This window comes from Dermacentor variabilis, chromosome 5, assembly GCF_050947875.1.
Source record: "Dermacentor variabilis isolate Ectoservices chromosome 5, ASM5094787v1, whole genome shotgun sequence".
Classification (NCBI taxonomy): domain Eukaryota; kingdom Metazoa; phylum Arthropoda; class Arachnida; order Ixodida; family Ixodidae; genus Dermacentor; species Dermacentor variabilis.
In genome coordinates, this window is record NC_134572.1 from 140,621,920 (window position 1) to 140,649,370 (window position 27,451).

The window sequence follows — 27,451 nt, forward strand, 5'->3', positions numbered from 1 at the left end:
ATAACGTTAGAAACATTAATCAATGAACAATTATCTAAGTGCAGAAGGCTGTGATTTGTGGGTAACTTTCTAAATATGCAGTCATCGCGAATACCCAAATTATTCGCTTCAGCGGGGCAATAAGTTTATATAAGCTATGCGGTATTTATTGTAGGAAAGTAATTGCTTGCCGTAATCATATATACTGTGTTTGCCTAATAACTACAGACACACGGAAAGGTCGGCTACGTTAGATCTCAATATACGTTTGAGAAATTGTAACTACCCATTCCGCCTCAAAGGTGCACACACATGCCAGAAATACGCACACATACTAAATCTACAGCGAATAAACGTAAACTAGAGAAAAAACAAAACAAACCCGGGAGAAGCGACCCATGTATTCCGCGTTGGAGAGACTGAGGAGGAAAAAGGTGGTACGTTCTACTATCATTAGTCGAAGGAGAAGGCAAGAATAGGATACGGATACTTGGCTGCCCCTGCATATGTGCCCGTTGTGCAGATAGTTCTACATACACTTTTCTCAGCTTTTTCCACGTGTATACCGAGGAAAGAAGTATTCGTGTGCAGCCAGAAAAGGGGTAAAAAAATCGCAGCCGAGTATCAGTGGCCAAGGCTTCCTTCTTCCCTTCTTTCCTTTCTTTCACACAATACGTCGAACAAGCACCTAATCTTTAAACGCAACTACAGCCAGCAAATGCCAAGTTATAGCATAAATTTTAAAAATAATTTTTTCTATTACGCTAAATTAATACAAAGAAAGGTTTAGGATTTCGTTAGTACACGCACGAGGCATGAAGTCAATGTTCAAGTAACGAAAATCAAGTCGATTTCTTTTTCTAATACCGTAAATCAAACGAATAAGAGGGTTAACTTGGCATTAACCATGATGACGTTAAGAGTGACAGAAGAACTAAATCATGAAGACAAGTTCCGGTCGGTGAGACCTCAAGTTTCGGCAAGGTGCATCAGGGGTCTTCCCCAGTACCCCAGTACCCTTCCCGGCCTCCACATCTGAGGGTATTTTGTACATTATCGTGTGACTTGCAGTTTAGAGTACCGGGAGGCAGAGATCAATACAGTCACAGCCTAACTTCTTAATACCCTCTAATGTGTCTAACGAGTCAGAAGGACCAATGGTCGTGCGAGGCCATTGTTTGAAGCAGCACGTTCACTAACAGGGATCAAGAAAGTTGTAAAGTACAAGAGCATGGACTATGACATCAGTTCGATGGCCTGCAATGGAATCGGAATAAATGCGCAATGAGTCTGATCATTCTTACTCGACCCTGGAGTCCCTTTGGCACAAATTGAGACCATTGTAGTGGTGGTTGTGGGGGAGAACAATTTTCTTCATTCGTAACAAATATCACGCGTAAGGCCATTTGAGTGTTGTAAATGAGCTGTTCTGCTCGCTTAGCTCACACGAAAAGTTTCTTTTCTTTTCTTCCACTCAACATTTAGAATTCGGCCGCAGTAATTCCTTCAAAATTACATATAATACCTCGCCAAATCTAGTTGCGCATCGCTAACTCGACACATAGGCCCCGAGTTCGCGCTTTCTACGGAGCTGACTTGCATGGTGCGCTACCATAAAATTACACACTCGGAACATTATGGCTTCTTACTACGCATTTGGGTAACTGCGTACTTCCTCAATGCCATGCGAGTAATATTTGGTATAATGCAGCGCGTCATTCCCATACTCACTTTCGCAGACAATTCGCTCTTTTATACCCCGCAATTAGCTCTGCACTTGGTTGTACGCAAAGTTTCGGCCGTGCGCAAGTCGACGAAACACCTTGAAATTTGACGTAACCAAAGAGTGCTACAGCGCAGCTTTCAAACAGCTTTCAAGCAAAGAATGCCCTGGAAAATACATGTTAATTTTCGTGTTGTGTGTGTATGCTTGGTGCAGATTACATGCTGCCTCACACAAACTGGCGCAACACCAAGACTCAGCGCACGGACTCCCACTAGCGCTGGGAGTCCACTTCTCTACCACTGGCAGCCAAAATAATATCCTCGCCGTTGAGCCCGCATAGCATAATAATGGTTTTCTATTGCTACAGGGTCTCAATAAAGTTCGAGGCTATCTTGAGGTGATCCTACCGCATGTTCCGCGGCTAGTGTCTCTGATGAATGAAGTTGGGCTATTCAGATTCGAACTCAAGCTCATCAACGTAAGGGCGTGTCAACTAATGATAAAAAAATTAGTTCTCGAAGTTAATGACCGTAATTGGACAGTCTTCACAAAGCACACTATTACGAGGAAAGGTTAGCTTACAATTATGTACACTTCACAAGCGGACTCGACGTGCAAAACAGACATAGGTAAATGTGGCGTTATAGTTGACGCCACTTCTCCTCTACTTGTTCTCCACCTCTGGAAAACAGCAAAGGGTCTTTGTCCGCTTCTTCCCTGAGACACTATACTCCCCAGGGGCGGCAATAAGAACCCGGTGCTATGGGACGACACGTAGCGCTTAAGTCGCACCTTATAAGCAATGTCCGTCGTAGGGTGATTAGAGGCCGGCTTTGGTAAGACAGCAGAAATCCCATAAGTCACATATATGATCTAGTGCAAAACGTGGTACGAGACGGCCGTAGCGGGACAGGACCTCTTTTGATAGGACGGCCCGTCCAGACAGAGTACGCAGTCGTACGAGACAACCGCGAGGATAACGAGGGTTTGTGGGGCAGTGGCCGCACAGGGATTTCTGAGATGCCTACAATGTCACGAGTCGCTCACGTGCGACGTGGTACGCTGCGGCCGCCCGGGTGATTGCACTGTTATAGAATACTGAGGCAGGCAGGGATGCGTCCATTGGGAGTCGTGGTTCAGCCCCGCACAATAAATAGAGCGGTGAGTAGCCTGGTATCATGTCGTCACCAATATAACCAAATGTAACATGAGGCAAAGCAGCGTTGCAATCACGGTGGTTCGCATTCACATACATCTAACCCATGTACGTAAATGTACGGTTCACGTCAGGAGTAAGGCGATGTGGACGGCCCTTCGCTCACGACGGATATTTTCGTTACTCCAAACGAATTGTGACGGCCAGCGACTGCGGCACTGGTGCGCGACGTGACGAAAGCGGGAGCCGCTGAAGGGTATTGGTCACTTGTCCGTAATTCGCCAGTCAGGAAGAGGGATGGCACGACTGGCTACTTGCCGGATCCGGCTGCTATCGGAGGAATGGCTGGAACAAATAGGCGACAACCTAAGTTCTCCAGCTTCTGTCGGATGACAGTGTAAATTAGCTGCGCAGTTAGCAACATTGTGAAATGCTATAGCAACAAGTTGTGTATATATATATATATATATATATATATATATATATATATATATATATATATATATATATATATATATATATATATATATATATATATATATATATATATATATATGAGGTATCTAAAAGGTGTGATCACATGCATCAAGTAGCTAATAATATGCACTGGCAGATACCGATCTTTGCGCTGTGATCACCACTACCATAATTAGTAAAGAAAAGTTCACTAGTTAACGCATTATGTATTGAACCTATAGATATCTTGTAATTTGTACAGGATAGTTTGTACTCAAAGCAAAAGCTGTTTCCACAAAATAAGGGTGTGTTTGAATAGCGAAATTTTCGCACTCAATTAAACATTTGTTTAGGTATTAATTTGCATTACTGCCAGTCTCTACTATATACATATATATATATATATATATATATATATATATATATATATATATATATATATATATATATATATATATATATAATAAAGAAGGGTAGACATGATATATTGAATCCATTATTGAACATTCCCCCATTTCCAAGTAAACCGAAACGTAAAGTTCGCGAGGAGTCCCTTTGATTAAATCAAAATGGAACCTCATATTACGTATTTTGAAACATGTGGTAATGCGGTTCGCAACTGGCTGCCCGCACAACTAAAAATATTGTAAATCAGAAACGACTGCTTTCGATTATCTGGCGCACCACGACGAATCGGGAATAAAACAAGGCAAGAACATGCCATAAGCTTCACGTACAATGTTGTGTTCGTCAAGGAATATCAATGTGATAGAACAACTCTGCGCATTTTTTAATGGATGCAAATATGGCGAGGCTCTACAAGCAAGATTCAAGAGAACAATTCGGATATAGGCTGCCTAAGGTTGGGCCGTTCTTATCGAATTATCGAAAATCAATGAGCAGAAGTTATCTGCCACGTGCGTTCACTCAGGCATTTGTGCCTCTCAGCAGCATTCGCGGCTCCGCTGCAGTGGAATAATTCATAACAATACGCCACTTCAAGCGCTCTCTTTCCCTCGAGATCCGAATAAATCCTGCTATTCCTTGCATTTAAGAGGAGCGAAAATTCCAGAATTCACTGTCCTGAATTCTCGATCCGAATACGAAATCAAATACGAATCAGATTCAACAAACTATTCGACTGATATTCGAAATTTTGAATATTGCCACACCTCTACCGCCAACCTACACATAGCACCAGTTTCGAGAAATTTCGACACAGAATGAGTTGTCATTAGATTGTTGATTAGACAGTTTGCTTTATGGAATTTCCTCCCGTTGAGCTGAAATATGAATTGGAATAACATGAAATTTTCTGTACAGTTTCTGCACTTTCTTCATAAAACTGGCACAAAACACATAGTTTCCAGTAAAAAGTCGTGCTTCGATCAGCAACTCATTTTACTTCTGCAGTTACACAGTTGCTCCTAAAATCAATAATAGGCAAATGGCAAAAGTTTGTCTACCGTATTCGTCATATCTCATTCACAATTATCGCACAAATTTTGACGTTCGCCAGAACTAAGCGGCGTTGTGAGAAAAAATTATGATTCTACATCAAATCCATTAACTTCAGCTACCTGGGACTGTCGATGCGGCAATACACAGCATATATTACGATGAAATTTTTGTGTTTTGGTTTTATTTAACCAAGAAGAATGCCACAGCTCTCAGTGGTGTGAATGTATGTGTTTCGGTTAACATCAAAGATACGTCGTCATTTTATGCCGAAGAGTAGCACTTGAAGATATCCCGCTTTTGTTTATCTGCATGCAACTTCTTAAGCTGTGCTACTTAAAGGCGCAATTGATGTATTTTGTTTACAATTACACGGGTGAAACGCCTATCGGTAGTATTGGGTTTATCATAGACGATATTGGCCACGGATAAATTTTGATCACATCGGCGTCTTCTATTCACACGTAAATAGTGCTGAATACATGATCGCTTTTCAATTAAAGCGCCGCTGCAATGCGGCAGCTGCATTCTAGAACCAAACGAGTCGACTCCTGCCCTGCAGGAAAACACAATTTTGAACTAAACTGCTATGGTTTCCCAATGTGCAGCCGTTATATTTCTAGCCGATCTACAATCGCTTAAAACACGCCAATAAACCTATATTCTTCAGTGTTTTTTTCAATGTCCGCGAAAAATTTGTTGTTGTTATTGTTGTTGTTGTTGTTGAAACATCATTTCTAAGCCATTAGGGTCCGTTATCGTGTGTCTTATTTTCACAATAATGTAGCAAAGTTTTTGAAGCCCATTTCATCTCTCTCTTGATCATAGCAGCTTCCATACTGGGTATACCACAGCCACGTATCGTTCCAGGAATCAATGACACGCTTTCTGTCGGCGCGTCACTGTAACCCTTTCTACCGGTTCGAATGTAACAGTCTGCAGGTAATCACGCAGATGTAGGCTGGAATTCGCCCTCGATACTCTCAACCATACTTCCGCTCTGGCGCGCTGGGGAGATACTCTCGTGCAGGATACTCTCTAGTCGCGCTATTACGTCTCAGCGCGCAACTATAACATTTCAAGAGTTAATTGAGTAAGCGTTAATTTCATGAACAATAGTTCTACGCAGGTTATTGTGCTATTATATAGGTTTAAATATTTTAAGGCAGTTTTCCTAGTCTATAAAGCCGTTCGAGTTCACGCTGCTCCTCTGGCGGCCATTTTTCCAAGAAATTATGCCTTCCAACCACTCAGAATGCCGGTGACAACTTCACGTTTGATCAATTCTGGATATTGTAAATAGTAAACAGCTACTTTTCCTTACATGATCGGCCATGACATTGAAATTGCTGATACAACGGAAAGCATTGCACCGGATGCACGTATATAGAACTGTGTATGTTGAGTGAGATAAGAGCTGCACTATAGGCATCGCAGGCAGTTTTAATTGGAGGCAAACTTGGCAAGTGCGCCTCGAATGACAAATTGTTTTGTCTAAACCGAAACAGCGCGAATAGGTAGGCTGCATGAAAGAGAGACATTCTTATTGAATGACAGGAAGTTATTCGGCATATATCTGGCGATCACTCAGGAAATGGTTGTTGTGGAACGACGAGTCGGTTCTGATGTACTTCGCTATAAAAACGCGCGAGATAGTGTCGAGCATCCTATATTGGCTTTTGTGTGTGTATATATATATATCAATTCTAAATATTGTAAGGCAGTTTGTCGTGTGCGTATCATGGACACGCATGCTTATATCGCCTTCCGTTTCCCTACCACGGTTGCGCTTTAAAACCAACAGCGCGGACATCATCAGTCCCTTTCCACATAAGTATGAGGCTCGGAGCAGTAGCTTTGGCGCTTGAAAGTAGCTGTTGGCTTGACGAACCAACCGACTGAGCTACCTTTCCGGGCAACATTGAAGGATCACGAGTTCAAATCACATGTTATGTTCCTTTTTTTTTCTTTCTTTTAATGTATTTTCCTTCCTTTTATCACTGTACGGAAACCCTCCTAAAAAAAATTATATATCCTCAATTATGTGTGGCCACACATGTGCAGGTCATAAATACCAGGTTCTCTAGCCGAGTGCCATCCATGCGGTATAACCGAGCTCAGATTGGTCCACCCTGACTGATCAAATAGAGCACCACTGTAGGTTAAATGAGGCGTACAACTCCTGCGGGACCCGCCGTGGTTGCTCAGTGGTCATGGTGTTAGACTGCTGAGCACGAGGTCGCGGGATCGGACCCGGGCCACGGCGGCCGCATTTCGATGGGGGCGAAATGCGAAAACACCCGTGTACTTAGAATTAGGTGCACGTTAAAGAACCCCAGGTGGTCGAAATTTTCGGAGTCCTCCACTACGGCATGCATAATCAGAAAGTGGTTTCTGTCACGCAAAACACCATAATTCAATTTTTAATTTAACTCCGGCGGGGACGGTAGAGTATCCGTCTCCAGTGCAAGAGGGACCGTGATTCAAATCCCGGTGCCGCGCAATTCTCCACCGGGAAATACAAAAAAAAACCGTGTGTTGAGAAAATTGCACAAAGAGGCCTGGAGTGCGGTCTGATCCCGGTGACCAGAACCGGTAACGCACTCTCTCACCAGAGCAGGATTGGCCACCCTGGTGCAGTACTTGGCCACAACCTCCTATATGAATACAACAATCAAACCCCGGCCCTCAGTCCCCAGCAACGCGAAGCAACTGACCACGGCGGCGGTCAGATCTGTAACGCTGCAGAGGGTGCTAAGAATACCTGGCTCCGGACAGGCCGCCATTGGAATCTGAACCTGGCAACGTTTAACGTTAGAACGCTATCTAGTGAGGCGAGTCTAGCAGTGTTATTGGAGGAATTAGAGGGTAGTAAATGGGATATAATAGGGCTCAGTGAGGTTAGGAGGACAAAAGAAGCTTATACAGTGCTAAAAAGCGGGCATGTACTGTGTTACCGGGGCTTAGCGGAGAGACGAGAACTAGGAGTCGGATTCCTGATTAATTAGGAAATAGCTGGAAACATACAGGAATTCTATAGCATTAACGAGAGGGTGGCAGGTCTTGTTGTGAAACTTAATAAGAGGTACAAATTGAAGGTGGTACAAGTCTATGCCCCTACATGCAGTCATGATGACCAAGAAGTCGAAAGCTTTTATGAAGACGTCGAATCGGCGATGGGTAAAGTCAAAACAAAATACACTATACTGATGGGTGACTTCAATGCCAGGGTAGGCAAGAAGCAGGCTGGAGACAAGTCAGCGGGGGAATATGGCATAGGCTCTAGGAATAGCAGAGGATAATTATTAGTAGAGTTTGCAGAACAGAATAATATGCGGATAATGAACACCTTTTTCCGCAAGCGGGTTAGTCGAAAGTGGACGTGGAGGAGTCCGAATGGTGAGACTAGAAATGAAATCGACTTCATACTCTGCGCGAACCCTGGCATCATACAAGATGTAGACGTACTCGGCAAGGTACGCTGCAGTGACCATAGGATGGTAAGAACTCGAATTAGCCTAGACTTGAGGAGGGAACGGAAGAAACTGGTACACAAGAAGCCAATCAATGAGTTAGCGGTAAGAGGGAAAATAGAGGAATTCCGGATCAAGCTACAGAACAGGTATTCGGCTTTAACTCAGGAAGAGGACCTTAGTGTTGAAGCAATGAACGACTATCTCATGGGAACCATTAAGGAGTGCGCAATAGAAGTCGGTGGTAACTCCGTTAGACAGGAAACCAGTAAGCTATTGCAGGAGACGAAAGATCTGATCAAGAAACGCCAATGTATGAAAGCCTCTAACCCTACTGCTAGAATAGAACTGCCAGAACTTTCTAAGTTAATCAACAAGCGTAAGACAGCGGACATCAGGAACTATAATATGGATAGAATTGAACAGGCTCTCAGGAACGGAGGAAGCCTAAAAACAGTGAAGAAGAAACTAGGAATAGGCAAGAATCAGATGTGTGCGTTAAGAGACAAAGCCGGCAATATCGTTACTAATATGGATGAGATAGTTCAAGTGGCTGAGGAGTTCTATAGAGATTTATACAGTACCAGTGGCACCCACGACGATAGTGGAAGAGAGAATAGCCTAGAGGAATTCGAAATCCCACAGGTAATGCCAGAAGAAGTAAAGAAAGCCTTAGGAGCTATGCAAAGGGGGACGGCAGCTGGGGAGGATCAGGTAACAGCAGATTTGTTGAAGGATGGTGGTCAGATTGTTCTAGAGAAACTGGCCACCCTGTATACGCAATGCCTCATAACCTCGAGCGTACCGGAATCTTGGAAGAACGCTAACATAATCCTAATCCATAATAAAGGGGACGCCAAAGACTTGAAAAATTATAGACCGATCAGCTTACTGTCCGTTGCCTACAAAGTATTTACTAAGGTAATCGCAAATAGAATCAGGAACACCTTAGACTTCTGTCAACCAAAGGACCAGGCAGGATTCCGTAAAGGCTACTCAACAATAGACCATATTCACACTATCAATCAAGTGATAGAGAAATGTGCAGAATATCACCAACCGTTATATATAGCTTTCATTGATTACGAGAAAGCGTTTGATTCAGTCGAAACCTCAGCAGTCATGGAGGCATTACGGAATCAGGGTGTAGATGAGCCATATGTAAAGATACTGGAAGATATCTATAGCGACTCCACAGCCACCGTAGTCCTCCACAAAGAAAGCAACAAAATCCCTATAAAGAAAGGCGTCAGACAGGGAGATACGATATCTCCAATGCTATTCACAGCATGTTTACAGGAGGTATTCAGAGGCCTGGAGTGGGAAGAATTGGGGATAAAAGTTGATGGAGAATACCTTAGCAACTTGCGATTCGCTGATGATATTGCCTTGCTTAGTAACTCAGGAGACCAATTGCAATGCATGCTCACTGACCTGGAGAGGCAAAGCAGAAGGGTGGGTCTGAAAATTAATCTGCAGAAAACTAAAGTAATGTTTAACAGGCTCGGAAGAGAACAGCAGTTTACGATAGGTAGCGAAGCACTGGAAGGGGTAAGGGACTACATCTACTTAGGGCAGGTAGTGACCACGGATCCGGATCATGAGACTGAAATAACCAGAAGAATAAGAATGGGCTGGGGTGCGTTTGGCAGGCATTCTCAAATCATGAACAGCAGGTTGCCACTATCCCTCAAAAGGAAAGTGTATAACAGCTGTGTGTTACCAGTACTCACATATGGGGCAGAAATCTGGAGACTTACGAAAAGGGTTCTGCTGAAATTGAGGACGACGCAACGAGCTATGGAAAGAAGAATGATGGGCGTGACGTTAAGGGATAAGAAAAGAGCAGATTGGGTGAGGCAACAAACGCGAGTTAATGACATCTTAGTTGAAATCAAGAAAAAGAAATGGGCATGGGCCGGACATGTAATGAGGAGGGAAGATAACCGATGGTCACTAAGGGTTACGGACTGGATTCCAAGGGAAGGGATGCGTAGCAGGGGGCGGCAGAAAGTTAGGTGGGCGGATGACATTAAGACGTTTGCAGGGACAACATGGCCACAATTAGTACATGACCGGGGTAGTTGGAGAAGTATGGGAGAGGCCTTTGCCCTGCAGTGGGCGTAACTAGGCTGATGATGATATAGGTTATTTTTTTCTGTGTATCTGCATAAGAAATCATATTAAATCTAAATTCTAGGGTCTTAAGTGCCACAACCACGATGTCCTATGAGACACATCGCACGGGGAGTCTCCGGAATAATTGTGACATGCACGAAGGGCTCTCTAGAGTGGGCATAAATTGAAATACGCGGGCGCCTTCTTACATTTCGCCTCTATCGAAATGCGGCAGCGGCCGGCGACCACAATCGCACCCGCGACCTCGAGCTGAGCAGCGCGACTCCAAAGCCATCGGGCTGTAGCGGCAGGTTGGAGAAAACGAGGATGTGAAGCCTATTCAGTTATCAATTCATTTATCCTCGAAACAACTGAAACAGTGCGTGGATATACTGAGAGAAAATTGAACGTCGGAACAAAATAGTTCAACTGATGCGGTGGTTCACACCTGGAGCACGTCAGTGAGATCACTTCGTTCATCGTGCATCTCAAGATCCGGCCGACGAGCATATATTATATTAGGCAAGGTGCTGCATGCATACATCTGACAAAGAGGGAGGTAAACGTGTCTCTTCAACCATGCATTTGTGACACGCCTAGCAGGATTGGATGACTGCACGCATTGGTGGGTCGTATTTATCCGTTCGGTATCGGCTTCATCATCTTGCTTTGATTTCCGTAATCGGTACTTATTTTGTTGAGTGTAAAGTGTTATTTATTTTGGATCCTCTAACTGGCACTCAGCACTTGCGTTGAAATGTTTGTGGGACCCGCCTAGATAATAACACTGGGTTATAAAGATAGAATGACAAATGTTGAAATTGCACGTCCTTTTAACTACGCTACCTGGGACGGACTGACATATTCTTCGTCTACAAACAGCGCATGAGAATTCTCATGATACTGTTGTGCACGCGTACACAAAGTCGCTGGGGAACTGTGATGTATTCAATAGATTTTAATCAAGACGGTTCGAATCGCAAGCTGCTGCAAGAAAGCGATATACAGAGCTATTCTCCACCGCATGTCGAAATTCCTCTTTTCTTCGCGCTTCCATTCACTCTCCTGTTCCTTTCGTTTGTAAAAATACGTTCCACATATGAGGAGACCGCGCATATAATTAACAGTGTTGAAGATGCACACTAGCATTCGATCACCTAACCTTTGCATTTGTGGCACACATGTAACATCGTAAGCTAGAGCAGTTACACGGCGTCTGGATTTCTTGACTCGTCGTGCAAAACTATAGTGTTCTTTCTCTTACTGCGACGCCAATTATACAGTCACTCGAGGCAAGTTCTTGCCAGTGGCACCGCTGTGTTGTCAGGGGTATGGCAGCAAGTGCGCGGCTTGCTCGCTCTACGCACGAAATGTGCGTTTGAGGTCACATAATCTTCTCAAAGTTCCAGGGTGAACACGAGAAAGCTGGCGGCTTCATGCGCGCTTTTTTCCCGCGCATTCAAGGTCGATCACGTGATCGAGCCGCTCTATCTGCGCGGCGGAGCGCATACGCAGCCCGCGCGCCTTGTGTTAGAAGTCACTTGATGTATACTGCAGCCTCCAGTGTGAAGAGTAAACACACAAGGGCAAGCCGCGAAAGCTCATGGCTTTACGCGCGCTGTCTTCCCACGTTCCTGGTGTTTGAGGGCGCGTGATCTGCGGAGTTCTTAAGGTGCGTCACTGAATGGTGAAGGGTTGAGGCAGCATGGAACTTCCGTGCTCCTCGCCGATGGCGCTCCTCATGATAGCTGTGCAGTGACGATAAGTGTTTGTATGAGATCCTGGAGGGAACATTGTTCATGTTTGTGTTTGTGCGCACAAAAGCACGATTGTTTAGCTCGTGAGCGAATGTTTACTTCAACTAGCACTGCTCTACCCTAACCCGGTCATCATGAATAACATTAATCCGGACTGCGGGGTTTCACTCTATTGTAGTAAGTGTGGAGGTTTGCTCGATTTAGAACACATGCTTTGGCGCTGCTTGGCGTTGGCCGGTGATGGTTCTCGAGGTGAACAGTGGTGGCAGCGGATGCTGCACAGTGAAGGGCTGGCGGACCAACTCAGGGCTGTCCAGAGGGCCCGTGTGACGGCAGAGGGGCTCGGCCTCTCTGTACCGACGTGGGAGCGGCCCGCATCAGTCCCAGACTGATCCCTCAGGACCTAAATAAAGTTATTCATACCATACCATAGAACTACGAGCACTACACTTTGTGTAATGCTATCGCAATGTCGTTATAACCTTCGGCCAAAACTTCCAATTTATAAAGCGAAGCTTTCCTGGCCTCTACCGTCGACTTTGCGCTCCTGCTGCTGCTGTTTCCTAGCCCACCGCGGTGGGGGTTGGTTCAGAGCATGTATATACATGGCAGGAGCATGTCAGGGGGTGAAGTCGACGCGAGAAACTAGTTTGGACCTTTCCATCGCGTGGTATGTGCGCAATGACCTCTGGAACTCCTTGAATGTCACCACATTAGCCTCTTATAAGCCCGCAAGCATCAACTGGTCAGCAGTCGAGAAAAGCAGGATACGTTCAGAGTATTCGAGGAATAAAATTAGGGAAGAGATTGACACGACCGGATCTCTTACAGTCATGGCTAGCTAGTGGTACAGGGTAAATACTGAAAAATAAAGATTAAGGACATGTACACAAACATGCTAGATAAAAAGCATGTATAGCATACCTCATTAAATCAAGCAGACTAGGTGGCTATTTTACTCCGGCCCCGTTTCAAAGGGGCTGCCATTAGATCGTCATCATCATCATCGACAACTGTATTCATCAGCGACTCCCCTGAATACAACTGCGGAAACTGCAGCGCTTACCTGTCTACTAACGTGCAATTCCAGAGAGGACGCGGATAGAACTGTAGAAATAAGGAGGAAGAGGAGGCGGAGAATGGGTGCAACCGACGCAACAGCAAAATGAGTGAACAACCGTCTTGGCACTTTCGCAGTTCCGATATAGGGGGAGAGGGTGGTAGAGGGAAAATACGACGTGAAACGGCAAAGAAACAGTGGTTGCGGGCAAACTGAAGTTGCGGTACGCTACGCTTGCGCTATTTCTGGTAAAAGAACAGCGTGCAAAGTTGTCAAGAGGGGCCTGCAGGCGCAAAGCCCCATTAAAACGCCGTAGGGTCTATGTGACACTACGGAACTGGTCGCACGTCTAATCAATACTTCTGTGCCCACCGCGGTAGCTGAATGACTATGAGAATACTCGAGGTCGCGGATTCAACGACGACCTGGGCGGCAGCATTTCGACGGGAACGAAACACAAAAACAATAGTGCGCATAGATTTAGGTGCACGTTAAACAACACCAGGGATTCAAAATTAATCCGGAGTCCGGCACGGTGGCGTGCCTCATAATCCGATCGTGGTTTTGGAACGTACAGCCCCATAATTCAAATAAAGTCTGACGCTTCTGCCACGATGTGATTGTCATGTGAGGCAGTGATGACGCTCAATTCCCTCAGAGATTATGAACAATAGCACGCAACAACGCCTCAAGCAGACACGTTTTCTGCATGTCCTGTATACTTCGCAGACAAATATCAGCGGTGCACGCAAGGTAACGTTTAACACCGCCTCACCGCTCTGGTATTGGACTAAGTGCTGAAGAAATTACGCACTCGCCGTCAGCATCGCCAGTAATTATCGTCAATCAAAGCAAACAGCATGGAAAGCTTCGCTTACATCCATTCCAACAGTGCGTGGGACCGGTATATATATAGGCATATTTCCTCTATGTGCACTTAGAAATTTGAAATGGAGGTAACTGCAGATGCGCATCCTCTTTGGGCTGCGTAGCACCATCGGCAGATGCGCTGGGCGGCATGCCGCGTTCGGCGCGAACGCAAACTACGTCGTCGTGGCCAGGCGGCGGCCCACACTCCGCGGTTATCGTGTGGTGTCACCGAGGACAGTGAACCAGAGCAGGGGGAATCCGTGAGTACTGGTGAGCTCTCCATGTGTCTACGCATGCTCATCGCATGGAATTTAGGAACGAGTCACACGGCTGCCCAACTTTGCGCTACGTACGTGATTAGTTTTGAGTGACGGGCACGTGTATCTTCGCACAAGTGTGCCAGGGAAAAAGAGAAAGTGAAAAGCACAAATGGGTGAATATTTAAAAACATTACGAGCCTAGGTTCAATTAGGTTCAATTAGGTCCCCCAGTGCGTAACTGAGGTTTTAACTGAAGTTCAGTTCTGGGCTTTTACAAGCCGAAACCATGGTGCGATTATGAGGTATGCCGTAGTGGGGCGCTGCATATTAGCGTTGACAGTGTGGGGTCCTTTAAAGTGCGCCTAAATGTAAGTACCCGAACATTTTTGCATTTCGCTCTGAGGCTACTGCGGCGTGAAAGCCTTTAGCTAGGGAATACTGCAGTTATCTTTACTAACATGTATCGACAAATTTTTCTACAGCTGAATCCAATATTCCAGATAAGGTAGACTGTGTAAAACATAAATTTCTTAGTGCCCTTTGCTGAGCACGTATTATGCTCGCCGAGAGTGCGAAAGAAATTCCGGCACCGAGTATCTGTATTGAAATCCTGCTCTGAAGAGCAGTTGCGAACCAGCGTGTACCGTAGCTTTATGAATGTGTCTCGTTTACTCTCGCGTGAATGCGACGGCGCGCAGACCTGTCGCAGTTCCACTTGCTCTCCAGCACCGTCGCGGGAATTCGGACGGTGGGCAGCGCGCATTCCCAACATTACGAGCAACGCAGTGTCGGTTTCCTTCCAGTAGTGCTCAGTAGCTCGTTGGCTTTACAGGTGAAAGCTTTGCAGCGCTTAGGCAGATTATTGCGCATACGCCGAACGAGAACACAACACTATGCGCGGCGGGTTCTGGATGCTGCTAAAAAGTCGTAATTTGTCCTCGCAGAGTGGTGAAATCAACAGGCTCGCCAAGTGTGTGCCAGGTTGCCATCACTTCTAGTTAGAGCGCAGCTCTTAGTAGCCCGTTCCTGCTGCGAGCGTCGGCATCGGCGTTGGCGTAATCGAGCGAACGAGCGCAACAGCGAAGTATGAAAGAAAGAACGTGGAGCGGGAGATGAAAGACGCCAACCGCGAACGGGGGAGGTCAATGAGAGATTATATTCTGGGTTTTTACATGCTATAACCGCACTATAATTATGAGGCACGCCCTAGTGGCGGATCTTAACAAAAGAACCAACGCGAAAAAGTGTAGACGAGCAAATTAACGACAAGCATAGGCGCTGACTCGCAACTAACATTTTATTTCCAGCACAGCAGAATAAGTAGAAAACCACAAAGACAGGAGAACAGAAACCATCTGACGTGTGCAGGGAAAAGAAACTTGCAAACAAGTCGTAACGCCGTGGCTGGTTAATCAAGAGCTGGTTTGCAGACACTCCCGTAGGTATGGCACTAGCTGTCTGTCACGTAGCTATCGAAGGTTGACTGGTACATCTGCCACCTTACAAAAGCGTGTAAAAGGCTTCCACAATTTATCCTGTTTTTGGAGCACTATGCCGGTGCAAAATCTCAGTTCTATGAGAGAGGGGTTTACAACAACCTGTGCGGCAGTGAGCCGCCCAATGTGAACCGGCGCCATTCTTCACGTAGAGCGCATGCTGCTGGATCATGATGTTTAAACATCGACTAGTTTGCCCTATGTAAACCTTTCCACAAGATAAAAACGGCGTACAGCGCAATGCGCAAGAACTGCGAGAAACGACATATACACTGCGCTGACTTCCAGTAAGCACAGTGTATGTCGTCTCTCGCAGTCCGTGTCCTTTGCACTGTACGTCGATTTTGTCATGAATTACCAACTAGCCCAAGCAACCATCCCCATTCCTTTCCACAAGAGCTCCGTATTCTATAGATAACGTTAATTTTACAATCCATGTACTTCTCCTTATGTTTGACGCCGCATCTTCCACGTTTGTGACAAGTCACTTCAATCATCTTTTTGAGGGACGGCTGGACAAAACTGACCAAGCTTATGGCTGGCACGGAAAACATCATCAACCTTATACCTGCTTGCCAAATTTTTTAGCCGGTGTGCCGCGCTATGCACACAAGGAAGCGCTACTAAGCTATTTCTCCACGCAGGATCATCGTCCGCTGTTACTCTTTTTTTGGATTACCTATAACTGGTATTGCCCCCTTTTCACAAGTTCTTGTGATAACAGCGGTAACGTTCTACTCTGCTTCATTTAGTCTGGCTCCTTGTATCTCAAAACTATGTTGCATCTTCTCAGCAAACGTGGTCTGCTGCATAAAATAATACCTGTAGGTCCAGAAATCGTAGCTCTTTTTGAACAGGCAGCTCACGTGTGAAGCTGAGGCCTTCACCACGTTCCCTGAACACCTTTAACACATCAGCGACTCTTCTTTATACTTCGAAGGTATTCAAAATAACAAGAATATCATCAATATATCGCACAACCTTAACAACCAGGTCACGGATGTCTTTTTTATTAGTAGTAGTTTTATGTTGAAATAAACCGGAAATATGTTACTGAAAAGAGGCGCAGCAATGGAACCAGTACATACTCCTGATTTACGTATTCCTCCTCTGCGTCAATTTCGCGCTGCTTTTTTTTTTTGTTAAGGTGGAGCCACAGCAACTCGCCCAGCATTTAGTTTTGATATAGAGGAAGGGGGTGAGGGACGCTCCACAATAATTTAGACCACCTGGGCTTCTATACTGCGCACCCAATGCACGGTACTGCTGGTGTTTTTTGCATTTCGCCCCTATCAAAATGCGGCCGCCGCGGCAGAGATTTCATACCGCGACCTCGGGCTTACCAGCGTGACACCAAAACCACTACGTCGCCACGGCGGGCTAAGAGAGACCAATGAGAGCGGCCCATTCAGTGACGTGTGCGCAGGAAACTGGTGTCATGCGGGCCTGCCCGACCGCTCGATGCGTTCTCGTATGTGGTCTCAGCCGGACTGCTGCTTTCTTTTTGTTTGCTTGGATTGGTCTCCTTCGCACTGGTTTTAACTAACACGGTTTGAGATTGTTTTTTTTTTACAATGGCGAGTTTAATCCGAAACATCCTGATGAAAAGGTTATGGGGCACAGTCCGTCATATTCGATTCTGTACGACAAGACGGACCATGAATAAAAGGACGCGGTGACGACACTCAGTACCTCATTCTACTTGACTTCGGTACCCGGCTACGCCGCAACAGAAGAAAGCGCACTAACATCATTATGATCGGAAGCAACGACGTCGTCATCTTCGTAAGATATGACTCGTGTTCAGAACGATGGACGAAGAACGTAAACACAGCGCCAACCTGTTAACAGACGGAGGAAAAAGCGCGCGACATCTGGCACTTACAGAGATGAGGCCAGATTTTGATGTTGTCACGTGACTGCCGCAGCGGCTCTCCGCCAGGTGGTGCGGCCACCCTGCTGCAGCTGCGTTTTAGCGCCGGCGGCGCACAGCACGTGCTTTACCGCTAGCGTCTATGGCGTTCTCTGCAGCAATGATCGCTCCGAGATAGCGCCAGAGTAGCGCGCGACATCTGTTCACCGATGGCGCCATCGATAAGGCATGCGGCGAGCGCAACGAAACAAAGCACTGCGTGAGTGGAGGTCTGTCTGCGGTGGTTGCTCTGAATCGCGCGCAGGTGACATCCACGCGCTGCCTTTCGCGTGCCCCCGTTTAGCCAGGCAGTCGCGCCACACTTCATTTTGTTTCCGCGTGCCGCACCGGATTGTCCGCGCCCGCCAATATATCGCGAAATGAAAACACGTACAAATCTGAGGTCAAATTTCGCGTTAGTTAGTATCGCAATCATCGGGGGGGGGGGGGGGCTACCCTCGTTTTCATCGTGCTTTTGAGCTTCCAGTGAGTTTTGGCGCATTATGCGCTGAAGTTTCACATGTGCTAAACTTTCAGGTGCAGCCACTAAATACTACGGAAACGAACTTCCATGAGACCGAGTCTGCACGTTGGAATTTCTTTTGTGCATTCTGTGCCCCACGCCCTAGACAAAACAGCGGAGCGAGAAAACTATACTTATGCAGTAGCCTATGTGTGGTATGCGGTAACAGGTTCAGCTGGCAATGCGAAAACTGATGACCAAGAACTTCACAAATAACAGCAGGGCTTTTTCTTTGCCGACAACACTACCAAAAGTTATTGGAGTCATTGATGCTGGCACGTAACCGCGTTTCCGGTGCGCTGTAAAAGTGCGAAGCATGTTGAGGTTTAGTAGAACATCCGTGCTCTACAAATAATTCGACTTGAATGTATTAGAGGCGTTAGCCTGCCCTGTCAGAAGCTATAGCTACTAGTTCAGTCCAGCATCTCTGCCTGAGTTGCAATATGTAAGCTCATGTACTTATTCTACAATAAGAGAGAAAGTTAGCGAGTTAGTAATGAAAGCCTGGTCTAAATATGTATAACCTTAACGTTAGTTATCATAACTATTAGAAATTGGTGAGTTAACTATCGGAATGTTGCGATACGTCGCTCGAGTAATGTCGCCTTCTTCAGGTAACGTGACAGAAGAGGCCGATTTGCGCAATATTTCGCAGATCTTGTTTGTAAGACTGCTTAAAAGAAGAAGGAAAATCAAACATTAGGCGTTCTTTAAGAAGTACTTTAGCCGACCCTTGCATTATGGCAGGAACTATCTCGAGTTTGTCCCAGGCTTGCTCTTCTCCCTGGGTATTTGTCAATGACAGCGCCTTTCATCAATTTGCGTAGGGACCCATGGTAACGGTAATAGTAAAGTACTTACCGTATATAAATTTACGTCCATTTTCCCTGCGTGGTGCCGTTGGAGGCTGTGGGCTGTGCTTAAACTTGTCTCTGTCTTTGGTCCTCCCATCCACCGTTGTATATAGTTGGTGGCGGACATTTCCACAAATGGGTAACAGCTGTTAAGTACATAGAGCATCTGCGTAGTTCCGTGGGTATTAATAAAGTACAGTTTACGAAATCAGCTTAGGTGCAACAATATATTTAAATCTGGGGAAAAAAACTGTGGTGTTTTTTTTACAGTAAAACCTACCTAAATGCAGCAGTCGGAATATTTTTCATCTTAGCTTCACCGCAGTGAATCACGTCAAAAACCATATATTCGAGCGTAAACCACCGGAGCGCTACTTCAATACAGGCCTCAGGCCCTCGGTTCAGTGCGTTTCGGTCACTCCCAATGTCCAATGTGACAGTCAATCTGGTTGATTTCCACAAAAATTTTCGATTTTTGTTGGCTTTGTGGCCCGACATAGAAGCTAGGTGCCGAAAACTTGTGGGCGTGCTTTAAAGCTTGAAACCCTTCTTGATGACTTTTCGGAGTCATTTTTGTAGACTCCGGTGTTTCACACCTTGGATCTCTACATTTATTTGATTTGACTTTTCCTGTTTTTCTTTCAGACAGCCGAAAGCTTTCGGACGTGTTCAAGCAGCACAGGATTGCCGTGAAGAAGTACCAGAAGTACATCTTACTCCGGCCGAACACATTCAGTGATGAGCATCCGAAACCCAAGATTCCGAAATGTAAGATCACCATAACAGAAATGTTGTCCATTCTCCTGTTATCCAATTTTGCAAGCAGATTAACCAGAAAAACTTAATCGCGAAATTGTGATCGTTTTAGTGTTTCCCATGAAATCTTGCATCACCAAGCAACCGACGCTCGTTGAGGCGGCGCCAAGGGTGGCATATTCAGTTTCAATTCACAACGGCGACCTGCGACTTCTTTATAATTATAACTGACTGAATCTACTCTGAAGAAAATGTATGACAATGCCGAGCAGTGCGAGAATAATTTAAGGCAGTTGCGAAGCACCGCATAGTTTCTGATGACTTGCTACTGTTCTTCAATTTCACATAGGGAGTATGGAGTTGAAAGGCTTCTATAAAGAACATATAAAGACGAAATCCATAGAAAACGTCATCGATTGCTAAGTGGGAAAAGTTAAAAAAATAGTCGCATATCAGCACTTTCATATCTATGCCTTCATGTAATGAAGCTAGACTGATCCTGTACACAAGCATGGAGACTATGACGTTAAACATTAAGTAACCTAGCGTAATGCGTTTTGCCCTGCACATTGTAGAAAATGCATTATTTAACTTTGTCTTATTTTGTCATAGTAATAGGATTTCCCTTCTGTATTTTTTAATTTCGATTCTGCATGCCTACTTACGCTCTAGATAATCACGGCCTGTCGACACAGTTTGAAATTCGCGGGCGTACACAAGTAGCAGGGCGCCAGGGCTTGGCCTTCACGGTGATTATTTGGTATTAATCGGCTTCGCTTGAGGAAGTGACAGTGTAGATTGCGAGTAATTAATGTATGCGTTGTGTTCAGTTTTCTCTGCAATATGTTGCACTCACAGCTAGTGCACTTAAGCGAAGAGAAAAATACAACTTACTCAAGTTTAATGGGGCTTGTTCAACGGAGAAAACAACAAAACACACAACCGACCTGAACGCACTAGTTGCACAAGTGTTTCGCATTTTCCCAGCATTCGGCGGCCCACATTGAATGAAACAAGAAAAAAACTGATAAAGAAAACATATGACAGTAACAAACTTTCTTGATCGATTGTGCGCTGATATCTCATTTGTCTTCCACAAGTGCATTTGTACGCTGTCAGGTTACATCCCTGTGATATGTCCAAAAAGAAAGATGTTTTCTTGTAGGCGCAGAAGTGCTGGCATAGCTTATGAAAGCACGTTACTGCGCATGATTAATGCCGGCAGTTTCGGAGTCTTTCATGCTAATGAGATTGCCCAACCTCATGGGTTCGCGGCCTTTAATCTTCTTTATCAATTCGAAGCATTATTATTTCATTACCGAAGTTGCATGCACCGTGTATATTTAGCACAAGCTCTGCGATGAGCTTACGCCCATACACTCGTACTTCAATATCATTAAACTAGAAGGCGCCTACACGATAGATGATAAAAATTAAATGATATTTATATTACTGATGGTTAACGTGCACCGTGTCCTTTTAATATATCTGTACTTAGTGTTGAACTGTTCTCATTCTAAAAAGGAAAAAAAATATTATTGGGTATCTTTCGATGATTGCTTATACGATTCGTCTAATTATGGCGTTGCTACGACGGACCTTACGGTACACACACTTAAGGGATGCAACGTTTGTACAATATTTGCGAGAGTATTGCGGAAGCTAGAGGGAAAAACAGAGGCCTAACAAGCAGGCTTTTAATTTGCAGCTGAAATGTACCGTTGTAAGTAATGTTGCCCTGCGGGGCAGCCGCCGACGCGCTGTGCGTAGCGTGGCCGGGGAGAAAGAGAATTGGAGCAGATGAACGCGGGCATTCCGCTGTAAGTGGCAGCTCGAGATGCTGGCGAGAGGGCGGGCAGAGAATTGTGAATAATTAAGCGCCGACGAATGCGCGCCGCGCTGTGCATCTGCTTAAGCGCCCCCTAATGCTTCCTGTCAACATGTCTACGTGAATTAGCCGCATAAATCACTCCAAGTGGCTGCCGGCGTTCTCTTCTATACGAGCGCGTTTCACGGACATGGAACGGTGGCAGTGTCAAGAATCGTAGGCTTTCTCGTTTCGGAGGCCCCGAACCCAAGCTTCGCGCCCGCTCGCATCTCGAGAGCGCATGCGAGTATTTGTTTGAATGCAATGTCGCCATGTTTTTGCAAGCGTGCTATAGTTACAGCACTGTACACGTGGTGTGCAAGAAGAGGAGCCCGGATGTTATCCTATCTGCGCGGCTAAGAAAACTGTGCTTTCATGTATACATTACCGACTTTAACAGTTTCTGAGGGCCGTAAAAGTTCAACGTCCGTTGCATGTTCGACCGCATGGCTGCCGGTTGTTGGTTCGCCGAGCGAGCCAAGGCATCTGCGGTGTGGAAATTACACCAGCTAGCGCATCCATCAAACAGGGGTAGGGGGAACACGCCTGCCTCCTTGTATTTCTTTTTTTTTTTTTACTAATACGTTCTTTTCGCTCTGCAGCTATCGCTTGTCGCAAATATATGAAGAAAGAAACTCATGTTTATGAGGTTAACGCACTCGGGAAATGCATACTGTCATGCCGTGGCTTTTAGAAGACGCTACCGTACTACAGTTGCGCTCGAGATGACAGGTCCCATCTTTTAACGCGGTATAACTGTTTATCCTCGCCAGGATTAGCATATACACTAGCTACCGCCTTTCCTCAAATGTAGCCACGTCACCTCCTCTCGGGAGAGAGGAACTCGAAAAAAAAGAGTTCACAAGAACATCAGCGCTTGCTCTGTTCCTGTCAATTTTCTAGGGAGCACCGGCCTTGACGGAGTGTTTCATAAATGTATTTGATAAGAAAGCTTGTCTATGGCAGTTCGATTGTAGTTATATTAACTAATAAACACCGAGAAAAGAACGAGTGTTTAAGGCAGAATATATTTGTTGTTGTTTAAGAGCCACATGCTTATTCATTAGACCGCTTTATATTGTACAGTATTAGGAAAACTCGCGTTAAACAGAATGTTTGCTATTAGATACTACGTATCACACAGCAGAGGATCGGGGCACTGTGTGAGGTGAAAGCACGAGAAATGAAATGATGGCAAAGCAAATGATGGCAAGCACTCTGGTCGACTATTCCGAAGTTATTATTATCTTTGCACCGCTTACGTTTACGTATTCTCTAAAGAAAAACCTTTTGTCCGTCACATTATATATTATATTTTGCCAATGTATACTTTGGAAGAGATTTTTTTTTTACTATTTCCATTGTTGTTTTGTCTGACAGCCTTGCCCCACAGCCTCTTTCCTTGCCTGACAGCACTAGGGACATTTCTATGTCCCTAGTGCCATTTTCTATGTAATTTCTTATTCAGTGCACGATTTAAATTTATTATCAGTACTCATCCACCCGACTCTAACATGATACCACAAAAAAAAAAACATATATGGGTTTCTTAGAAAGCGAGCTTTGCATACATCTTGTGCAACCTAGATCCTCAGTTTGACCTACAGAAAAGGGCAATTTCTTTAATTGTAAAGCTTTGTTTGTGAGAAAGCTGCATGGACTTACTTTGAAGCTTCACGCTATAGTTGGTTCGATGACCATTATCCCATTCAAGAACCGTCCTTCCCCTTGCGGGGTTCCGCACAACTGATTTTCCAATTTCATATTGCTGCGCCTGGAATGCGGAAAGGGCGATGACTATAAATAGATATATCGGCATTTAAAGGAAACATAGCTAACAAGAGTTCACTAGCGCATGGTAATAAACCGTCCGTTCTGGGTACTGTCCCTGCTCACTAAAGTGCGTTTGTCCCTAGAGTTTCCGATGTTGCGACAATATGAACACTCCAGGTGAATTGTCACCATCGGCATTGTCGTTGACATGATTTTGTGGATATATATATATATATATATATATATATATATATATATATATATATATATACTAATAATGAAATAAAGATATCTAAAACTGTCAGACAGCCTGATTCCCAACCAAGGACCTCTAGGAAAGGACCATGATACTGTAACCGTTAGTCCATGAGTGCTTGGCTTAACAGGCGGAATAGAACTCCATCAAGAATTTCGTACATGCGAGAAAAGAAACCCATCATAGCTGCTAAGGCGGTGTTTCTTCTACCCAACAGGATTGGCCTTGCATGCAGCGTCACGCCAATATGTGGCACCCATGCATAGCTTGAACACCGTTCGAGGACTCGTATTCTTTTTTTTTTGTTACCCATGAGACCCATGACTCACTCCCACTATGGGTAATTTATCAAGAACTGTATGCATTACTCGAGGTTATAAGCGCAAATAAATTTTCCGCACTGCTACAGAATAGGCAAGTGCTGTTCAAACACGAATTTACTTGTTTGAAAGAAAGCAATAATAGCAGGTATAATCACACTTAATTTATTGAAAAGCAAAGAATGAAAAAGAAGAGATACAAATTTTACAGGGCATTCGGTTGGACTACATAAGAAATTCCTGGATTATATAGTAAACATGCACGTTGCTGAATCCCACTGTCCACATGCCACATGCCAGTTGAAATCACGCCTGATTCGTCTTGCATGTCAGGCTTCACCGTTGCGCACTCAGATGTGTGGCGAAGAATTTGCTTATCTTTATCAGGTCTGTTATCTTAGCTTCACGGAGCCTACTTTAAAGCCAGTATAGCATAATAATCACTTCAATTATCAACCATATTAGTTGAACATATAGTCAAACAATGACCGATTGTTGTCCCCTCTGTGTTTGTTTCAACGTTATTATATATTACGCGTCCTTAAAGTCGAAGACCTCAACCACTTGAAGCACTGCAGGATCGTTTTCACTTTGTCTGTGGCATATGTGTAACCAGAATTCGTGAGCACGGCATTTTTCCACAGCGGCACTACACTATTTGTTTCTTCTACGGAAAGAAATCGTCACACCACACGTAAGGATTGTTCGCAGTGGCGGAAACCACATTATTATAGAAAATTTGAGCTTTCTTTATACACATCGCCCATCACGGAAGACCGGGATACTGGAGCCGCAGATGTTAGCAGCCGTACATTGGTGACCCCATCTTGTGGTGCAGATTTCACCCAGAGTGTAACCAGCTATACTATTCTGCTTCTATAAAGCATCGGCGACGACGTCATCTTCAGCGTGCAGTTCTATCTCTTGAATTAGTTCCATGAGAATATCTACTAATATGAGAACATTTCTAACGCATTGTTGTTGGACAAAACGTCACAAGATGTCACTATCAGCGCTTTTTCTGCTGCCGACGTCCTCAGTAACATTTTATTATGTGAAGGCTAATACAGGAATGTACACAGACAAGCAAAACTGTTTCAAATTCGAAAATCAGCCGTGTGGCCTCCACTAGGAGCTGTGGTAGCCCAGATCGCTTGTATTTTGTTATTCATTCCACAACAGTTCTGTTTGGACGTATAAGAAATATGATGATTAAATTCTGGCCAGCGTCGTCGCGATGACGATTTATTTTCGTGGTCTCAAGCAAAACGTGCTATGGCAATGTACGATAAATGCTGGTGCTCTCATCGCATTCACCATAAAAGAACTACACCCGTAACCACCACTGCTACGTGGAAAGACTCCAGTGTAACCTAAAGAACGCGATTCTTTAAAATTTTGAAAACAGTGCAAGGGCACGACATTGACAACTGAGAGTGCAGGCAAAGCCCATACTTGACAAAAAGTTTGCACATAAATTTTGACATACAGTTATATGGGAGATAAGCTGTAAAATAAATTCTGCGTGATAAAGTACCAAACCTTTCTTTTCTTCCTTCCTTTTTTTTAAGCAGACTTGCAAATTTTCTGCAGACGTAAGCGGTTAGACATACGTGCCTGCGACCTCTCAATATATGGCAAAAGTGCAGAACACGCAGCCGGCAAATTCATTGGCCCCAATTATCGTCTTTGCTCGTTCAAGCACAATCTCCAGCATTGGCCGTACCGAGCCGGAAGGGCATGAAAGAAACTTTCTAGTCAAAGCACGTGCGTTGAGCGAGCACTGTTTCTCCCTTGAACAGCTCTCGCGGCAGGCAATATTGGGCACCGCTGACGAAAGCACGGCGGAATGCTAAACAGTCAACGCCGAGTGCTAGTGCACGCTTGGCAAAAATAAAAAATAAAGACCAAACAACCTCAGGCTCGTTTGGCACCTCGGCTCTCTGACCTCTGAGTGCAGCTTCCTGGAAGCTATCCAGCTGCACTCACCGACAACTGCGCTTGCGCTGGAGGCCCAAGTATTGCTTCGTTAAAGCTTTCGAAGCACCAGTAACAAATAACATAGGTGCCCGGCGAACCAAGTTTTCAGCGCTTCCTGCCTCGTTGTGTTCATGGCTGCATCAAGTCGTTAGCGAAAGAAAAGCAATCGGATGTGTGCAAAACGCGCTTCACATTCGGAACTGCTCCGCTCACCAAAATACCGCCGCAGAATATTTCGACTGTTGTCTATTCTTTTAGCGGCATTTGATTTGAAGTTTGACGAAGTTTGACGCCTACGAAGTTTGACGCCGAGTACAGTAATTACAACGTCAAGACCCGCACGCGGGTGTATTTTGAGCTTGTTTACAGCTCATGGTAGTTATCAGCGCTGCTAAAGAATTCCAGTAAGGCACCAGTAGAGCTCGACAAATTGTCACGAAAACGCATGTGTCAAATTCTCATGGCACATCATAAATACTTCAAGGATATTTAGAACGCCTGCGCCGTTTTACTTCCACGCCGAACAACCAAATATGTTTCCAATGTAAAAGATTACGTGTGGTGTAGCTCGCATCACAAACCAGCGGTAAACGCTTGGCAAACGTAAAACTGCGCTACTCTCAGGCACTTTCAAAATTCTGTAAAGTGAAACAAAAGCAAGACTTGAAGCTACTGCCTGCATGAGGGCTACTTCATCCTCGCTTAATCTGCGAGTTCACCTAGGACATGTTAAACCGCCAGAACCATGACCACTTCGCGCAACATGGAAGCCGACTATCTTGTCACGCATAGATCACAAACATATCTGAAACGCACATAGTTATATCAAAGTATCTCTAGTAGAAGAGCCATTATCATCTGTTCTCGAACAAATGGCGAATAATGAAAATATTCGCTAAACCGGTGCGAATCACAATATCCCCTCCGGCCCCCGTAATAATATTCAATAATCCATTCACAGAATTCGAAGACGCTTTCACAGTCCGCGACAAATAAAGTTTTAGGTTGCGCCTCACTCCGGAGGAATTTTTTAAAATTCTCTACCTAAACGGCAACTACGTAGCTTCGTGTAACTTTGATAGCGGGTGCCATGCGCTAGCGCAACAATTATTTCAACGCGCCTCTACTTGTTTTTTACAGGCCTCCCAGACTCCGGGTCATGTTCAAAAACGTCGCAAATGAATTTTACCTAGGAGATGGGTGTGACGACAAAGCTCACACACCGTAGCCTCGAGGCTTTCCCGTTCCACGCCAACACATTGGTCTCTAGAGCATTTTTTTTAAACAAATGCGATCCCTACACGCGTCGCTGAATAGTTTGCCAAACAGCATCGCAGCGTTATTATACTATGCCTATCTTCTGCATGCTCGCGGTGACGCTTTTTGCAGCTGCCCTCAAAA

The 27,451-nt window shown here is 44.9% G+C and overlaps 1 long non-coding RNA gene across 3 annotated transcripts in view; it reads right to left on the minus strand.

Annotated features, from left to right (window-relative positions):
• Window positions 1-2,827: 2,827 nt before the first annotated feature.
• LOC142581985 (uncharacterized) overlaps window positions 2,828-27,451 on the minus strand; it is a 41,549-nt gene continuing 16,925 nt past the window's right edge. For 2 of the 3 annotated variants that reach the window (XR_012828342.1, XR_012828340.1), the window contains exons 2-4: window positions 23,387-23,495; window positions 19,106-19,264; window positions 4,552-4,600 (exon numbers count right to left, since the gene is read on the minus strand). This is a non-coding gene — a long non-coding RNA (uncharacterized LOC142581985). Of the gene's footprint in view, window positions 3,207-4,551; window positions 4,601-19,105; window positions 19,265-23,386; window positions 23,496-27,451 lie in introns of those variants that run through there. The other variant, XR_012828341.1, reaches the window with a different exon arrangement.